Source organism: Triticum dicoccoides, chromosome 3B (assembly GCF_002162155.2).
Source record: "Triticum dicoccoides isolate Atlit2015 ecotype Zavitan chromosome 3B, WEW_v2.0, whole genome shotgun sequence".
Classification (NCBI taxonomy): Eukaryota; Viridiplantae; Streptophyta; class Magnoliopsida; order Poales; family Poaceae; genus Triticum; species Triticum dicoccoides.
The window spans coordinates 428,831,923-428,837,943 of record NC_041385.1 but is presented as its reverse complement, the minus strand read 5'-3'; positions in this window follow the sequence as shown (position 1 = coordinate 428,837,943).

The window sequence follows — 6,021 nt, the reverse complement described above, 5'->3', positions numbered from 1 at the left end:
CACAAACCCTAGGCAAATCGGTCTTACCGATAGGGATCTCGGTCTCACCGAGATGAGATTGTAATCTCTCTGTTTCCCCTTGTAACATTTTGGTCCAACCGAAGTGAGCGATCGGTCCCACCGAGATTGCAATGTAAACTCCCTGTTTTCTTTTCGTAACATTTCGGTCTCACCGGAATGAGCGAATCGGTCCCACCGAGTTTACCTGACCAACTCTCTGGAAAGCTTATTACCAAAATCGGTCTCACCGAGTTTGTGTAATCGGTCTTACCGAGATTACATTATGCCCTAACTCTAACCATATCGGTCCTACCGAGTTGCATGTCGGTCCCACCGAAAATCCTAACGGTCACTAGGTTTATCAAATCGGTCTGACCGAGTCTGTTGAATCGGTCCCACCGAGTTTGGTAAATTGTGTGTAACGGTTGGATTTTGTGTGGAGGCTATATATACCCCTCCACCTCCTCTTCATTCGTGGAGAGAGCCATCAGAACAAACCTACACTTCCAACTTACCATTTCTGAGAGAGAACCACCTACTCATGTGTTGAGGCCAAGATATTCCATTCCTACCATATGAATCTTGATCTCTAGCCTTCCCCAAGTTGCTTTCCACTCAAATCTTCTTTCCACCAGATCCAAAACCTATGAGAGAGAGTTGAGTGTTGGGGAGACTATCATTTGAAGCACAAGAGCAAGGAGTTCATCATGAACGCACCATTTGTTAATTCTTGGAGAGTGGTGTCTCCTAGATTGGCTAGGTGTCACTTGGGAGCCTCCGACAAGATTGTGGAGTTGAACCAAGGAGTTTGTAAGGGCAAGGAGATCGCCTACTTCGTGAAGATCTACCGCTAGTGAGGCAAGTCCTTCGTGGGCGACGACCATGGTGGGATAGACAAGGTTGATTCTTCGTGGACCCTTCGTGGGTGGAGCCCTTCGTGGACTCGCGCAACCGTTACCCTTCGTGGGTTGAAGTCTGCATCAACGTGGATGTACGATAGCACCACCTATCGGAACTACGCCAAAAACATCCATGTCTCCAATTGCGTTTGAATCCTCCAAACCCTTCCCTTTACTTTCTTGCAAGTTGCATGCTTTAATTTCCGCTGCTCATATACTCTTTGCATGCTTGCTTGAATTGTGTGATGATTGCTAGACTTTTCCAAAGATAGCTAAAATCTGTCAAACTCTAAAATTGGGAAAAGGGTAAGTTTTTAATTGGTCAAGTAGTCTAATCACCCCCCTCTAGATATACTTCAAGGTCCTACAAGTGGTATCAGAGCCTTGGTCTCCATTTGCTTTGATCTCCATAGCTTTTGGTGGTTATAGCCTTGGTTTCACAACCTAGGAGAGTATGGCATCTAGCGAGTGAAATTATCACTGTAGAGGTCCTTACTATGATGGTACTAACTTTGCTAGTTGGAAGCATAATATGAAAATGCATATTCTTGGACATAACCCCGCTGTTTGGGCTATTGTGTGTATTGGCTTGCAAGGTGAATTCTTTGATGGGAGAGAGCCAAACCGTGAAGCTAGCGTGGACGAGTTGAAGATGTTGCAATACAACGCTCAAGCTTGTGATATCCTCTTCAACGGATTGTGCCCCGAAGAATTCAACAAAATCAGCCGTCTTGAGAATGCAAAGGAAATTAGGGATACTTTGATTGATATGCATGAAGGTGATACGTCTCCGTCGTATCTACTTTTCCAAACACTTTTGCCCTTGTTTTGGAACCTAACTTGTATGATTTGAATGGAACTAACCCGGACTGACGCTGTTTTCAGCAGAATTGCCATGGTGTTGTTTTATGTGCAGAAAACAAAAGTTCTCGGAATGACCTGAAACTCCACGGAATATCTTAGAATAAATAATAAAAAATCCTCGCCAAAGATGAAGACCAGGGGGCCCACACCCTGTCCACGAGGGTGGGGGGCACGCCCCTCACCCCTGGGCGCCCCCCTACCTCGTGGGCCCCCTGGTGGCCCTCCGACGCCAACTCCAACTCCACATATTGGCTTTCAGGGAGAAAAAAATAAGAGAGAAAGTTTCATCGCGTTTTACGATACGGAGCCGCCGCCAAGCCCTAATCTCTCTCGAGAGGGCTGATCTGGAGTCCGTTCGGGGCTCCGGAGAGGGGGATTCGTCGTCATCGTCATCATCAACCATCCTCCATCACCAATTTCATGATGCTCACCGCCGTGCGTGAGTAATTGCATCGTAGGCTTGCTGGATGGTGATGGGTTGGATGAGATTTATCATGTAATCGAGTTAGTTTTGTTAGGGTTTGATCCCTAGTATCCATTATGTTGTGAGATTGATGTTGCTATGACTTTGCTATGCTTAATGCTTGTCAATAGGGCCCGAGTGCCATGATTTCAGATCTGAACCTATTATGTTTTCATGAATATATGTGTGTTCTTGATCCTATCTTGCAAGTCTATAGTCACCTACTATGTGTTATGATCCGGCAACCCCGAGTGACAATAATCGGGACCACTCCCGGTGATGACCATAGTTTGAGGAGTACATGTATTCACTATGTGCTAATGCTTTGTTCTGGTTCTCTATTAAAAGGAGGCTTTAATATCCCTTAGTTTCCATTAGGACCCCGCTGCCACGGGAGGGTAGGACAAAAGATGTCATGCAAGTTCTTTTCCATAAGCACGTATGACTATATACTGAATACATGCCTACATTACATTGATGAACTGGAGCTAGTTCTGTGTCACCCTATGTTATGACTGTTACATGATGAACCACATCCGGCATAATTATCCATCGCTAATCCGGTGCCTACGAGTTTTCCATATACTAGTTTATGCTTATTTACTTTTCCATTGCTACTATTACAATCACTACAAAAATACCAAAATCATTACTTTTGCTGCCTTTACTTTGTTACCATTACCACCACGATCATATTACTTTGCTACTAAACACTTTGCTGCAGATACTAAGTTTCCAGGTGTGGTTGAATTGACAACTCAGCTGCTAATACTTGAGAATATTCTTTGGCTCCCCTTGTGAAGAATCAATAAATTTGGGTTGAATACTCTACCCCCGAAAACTGTTGCGATCCCCCTATACTTGTGGGTTATCAAGACCTTTTTCTGGCGCCGTTGCCGGGGAGCATAGCTCTATTCTTTGAGTCACTTGGGATTTATATCTGCTGGACACTATGAAGAACTTGAAAGATGATCGAACTACTATTTTGCCCTCAACTACGAGGGGAGGTAATTAACTGCCATCTAGCCTTGCACTAGATTCTCCTTCTGTTATGAGCAAGTTTGCGACACCTAAACCTACTACTGCTATTGATTCTGATATGTCGCATGTTATTGATGATGCCACTTCTGATATGCATGATACTTATGATGAAACTACTTCTATGCTTGATACTACTGTGCCACATGGTGAATATCTTGATGAGCAAATTGCTAGGTCTAGAGAAAGAGAAATTATTGAAACTAAACACGATGATGTTAGTGATGATGAAAATATGCCTGCTATTCTTGAGGGTTATCTTTTTAATGCTGAATCTATTGAAGCTGTTCTTGCTTGCCAGGATAGTCTTGAACGTAAGAGGTTGCTAGTTAAGTGCAGTAAAGAATATTTTAGAGATAGGATGAGACCCGACCCTGCTTTTGCTACTTCACCTATCTGTGTTCCTGATCAGGATTATTATGATTTTTCTGTTGATCCAGATATAATTACTTTGGTTGAATCTGATCCTTTTAATGGCTATGAATCTGAAACTGTTGTGGCACATCTTCGTAAGTTAGATGATATAGCTGCCCTGTTTACTAATAATGAGAGATCGCGCTACCTTTATTTACTCAAAATATTTCCGTTCTCATTAAAGGGTGATGCTAAGAAATGGTTTAATTCTCTTGATCCTGGTTGTGTGCAAAGTCCCCAGGATATGATTTATTACTTCTCTGCTAAATATTTCCCTGCTCATAAGAAACAAGCTGCTTTGAGGGATATATATAATTTTGTGCAAATTGAAGAAGAGAGTCTCCCACAAGCTTGGGGGAGGCTTCTCAAGTTACTTAATGCTTTGCCTGATCATCCTCTTAAGAAACCTGAAATACTTGATATCTTTTATAATGGGTGTTACTTAATGCTTCCAGAGATTACCTGGATAGTTGTGCTGGTTCTCTTTTCAGGGAAAGAACACCCGATGATGCTGAAATTCTATCGAATAATATGTTGGCAAATGAAAATAATTGGGCACCTCCTGAGCCAACTCCTGAGCCAGCTCCTGAGCCTATTCCTAAACCAACTCCGAAGAAGAGAGGTGTTCTATTTCTCAGTCCCGAAGATATGCAAGAAGCAAAGAAATCTATGAAAGAAAAAGGTATTAAAGCTGAAGATGTTAAGAATTTACCTCCTATTGAAGAAATACATGGTCTTAATTTACCGCCTGTTGAAGAAGTATATGATCTCAATTACTTATTTACTGAAGAACCTCCCGATATCCCGACACAGGTAGTAAAGGTAAATTCTCTCTATAGGTATGATAAAGCTAAAGTCCCTCCTACTAAAATTGCTAGTCAGTGCTTGGATGAGTTTGATGAATTTATGTTTAAGCAAGATGATTTTAATGCTTATTTTGGTAGACAATTAAAACATAATACCTTTATGATTAAACGCTTGAGTGATTATATGGCTGATATTAGAGGTGAACTTAAACTTGTTAGCAAACATGCTTCTATGGTTACCACTCAAGTAGAACAAGTACTTAAGGCTCAGAAAGAAGTGCTTGATGAAATGAATAGTAAGAAAAATGATTATGCTGTTAGAGTGGCTACTAGAACTGGTAGAATGACCCAGGAACCTTTGTATCCTGAAGGCCACCCTAAGAGAATCGAGCAAGATTCTTAGAGAAATAATATTGATATGCCTAGTTCTTCTAAGAGGAAGAAAAAGATAAATGATAGGACTGTGCAAACTTCTAGTGAACCTATTGCTGAACCACATGATAATCCAAATGATATCTCTATGTCTGATGCTGAAACACAACCTGGTAATGAACATGAACCTAGTGGAAATGTTAATGATAATGTTCATGATGATGCTCAACCTAGTAATGATAATGATGTAGAAGTTGAACCTGCTGTTGATCTTGATAACCCACAATCAAAGAATCAACATTATGATAAAAGAGACTTCGTTGCTAGGAAACATGGTAAAGAAAGAGAACCATGGGTTTAGAAACCCATGCCTTTTCCTCCGAAACCATCCAAGAAAAAGGATGATGAGGATTTTGAGCGCTTTGCTGAAATGATTAGACCCATCTTTTTGCGTATGCGACTAACTGATGTGCTCAAAAGAAATCCTTATGCTAAGTATATGAAGGATATTATTACTAATAAAAGAAAGATACCTGAAGCTGAAATTTCCACCATGCTTGCTAATTACACTTTTAAGGGTGGAATACCAAAGAAACTTGGAGATCCTAGAGTGCCTACTATACCATGCTCCATTAAAATAAGTTATGTTAAAACTTCTTTATGTGATCTTGGAGCCGGTGTTAGTGTTATGCCTCTCTCTTTATATCGTAGACTTGACTTCAATAAGTTGACACCTACTGAAATATCTTTGCAAATGGCTGATAAATCAACTGCTATACCTGTCGGTATTTGTGAGGATGTACCTGTTGTGGTTGCAAAAGTTACTATTTTAACGGACTTTGTTATTCTTGATATTCCCGAGGATGATAGTATGTCTATTATTCTTGGAAGACCTTTCCTTAATACTGCAGGGGCTGTTATTGATTGCAACAAAGGCAATGTCACTTTTCATGTTAATAGTAATGAGCATACGGTACACTTTCCGAGGAAACAACCTCAAGGTTACAGCACCAACTCTATTGGGAAAATCCCATCAATTATATTTGGAGGTTTTGAATTTCCTCTCCCTACTGTCAAGAAAAAGTATGATATTCTTATTGTTGGGGATTTTCATATCCCCGTTGAGGTAACTTAGTGTCATTCGAAATTTCTCCGGTTCCGGGAT